Source organism: Limulus polyphemus, unplaced genomic scaffold (genome assembly GCF_000517525.1).
Source record: "Limulus polyphemus unplaced genomic scaffold, Limulus_polyphemus-2.1.2 Scaffold451, whole genome shotgun sequence".
NCBI classification, from domain to species: Eukaryota; Metazoa; Arthropoda; class Merostomata; order Xiphosura; family Limulidae; genus Limulus; species Limulus polyphemus.
The window spans coordinates 117,708-118,637 of record NW_013666061.1 but is presented as its reverse complement, the minus strand read 5'-3'; the positions used below and the strand labels follow the sequence as shown (position 1 = coordinate 118,637).

Here is a 930-nt window from a genome sequence, read left to right as displayed (position 1 = left end):
GAAATATTTCCACTGAAACATGTAGAGTTTTTAAAGTTTCTTTAAACTTGTATTTTTTAAACTGTAAAAATAAATTGTTGTAGAAGTAAAAAAAAAAAAACATTGACGTCTCGTTTTATTTAAAAAGTATGTAATCTAGTAACTAACGTGGAACGGATGTAGTTCCTGTCTAGTTCACGTGATAGATTAATAAAGCTATTTGTGCGTCATGAAACGTGTAAACCAGACAGTGGATTGTTTTTTATAAATAATATTAAGATGGTGACCTTGTAAAGACTAACTGTAAAGGTTTAGATAACATAAGCAAATACTGTTTTACGAATAAGGCCTGATAACTCAAGTCATTATTATTAATCACTCCAAAAAGTGGTATTGGTGATTTCTTTAAACTGTGTGTTCTGTTAAGGTAAGCTCACGATATTAAACATATTTTAAGTTTAACTAAACTAAGTTTATTACTTAAGTATTTTAAAATTATGCCTAACGTTAGTTCAAGTTCAACCATAGTTGCTTACAAATACGTTATATTTTCCCTAAGCTAATCACCATTTTGTTCGTGCATTCATATTGTAATACAAAACTCTTGTACTTTTGGAGTTGTACCTGAACTTTATGGCTATATGATAATAATAAATTCCAAAACCGAAAAACTAAACACACCATTTCATACCTAAGACTTGAGTTAACATCAGATGTTTAGACCGTGATACTAATATAAACATAGCAGAATTTAACACAGTGAGCGTTCATGTGTATGTAAAGGTGGGAAGAACGTAAAGAAGAAAGAAAGGTTATAAATCTGAACTGAACACAACCTAATCGCTCTTGGGAGGTGGGTAGTTACCGCAGGAAAACTATATAAAAGTGGAAAGGTAATATACACCTGGAAAAAAGTTAAGCACCCCCAAATATTTTTCAGGATTGCTTATT

General features: G+C 30.6%; 1 protein-coding gene across 1 annotated transcript in view; it reads left to right on the top strand.

Moving 5' to 3' along the window:
* The first annotated feature begins 218 nt into the window (after window positions 1-218).
* Window positions 219-930, top strand: part of LOC106458365 (protein angel homolog 2-like) — a 68,253-nt gene continuing 67,541 nt past the window's right edge. The window contains exon 1 of the mRNA XM_013917872.2: window positions 219-406. The gene's annotated coding sequence lies outside the window, so the exon portion shown is untranslated. The remainder of the gene's footprint in view (window positions 407-930) is intronic.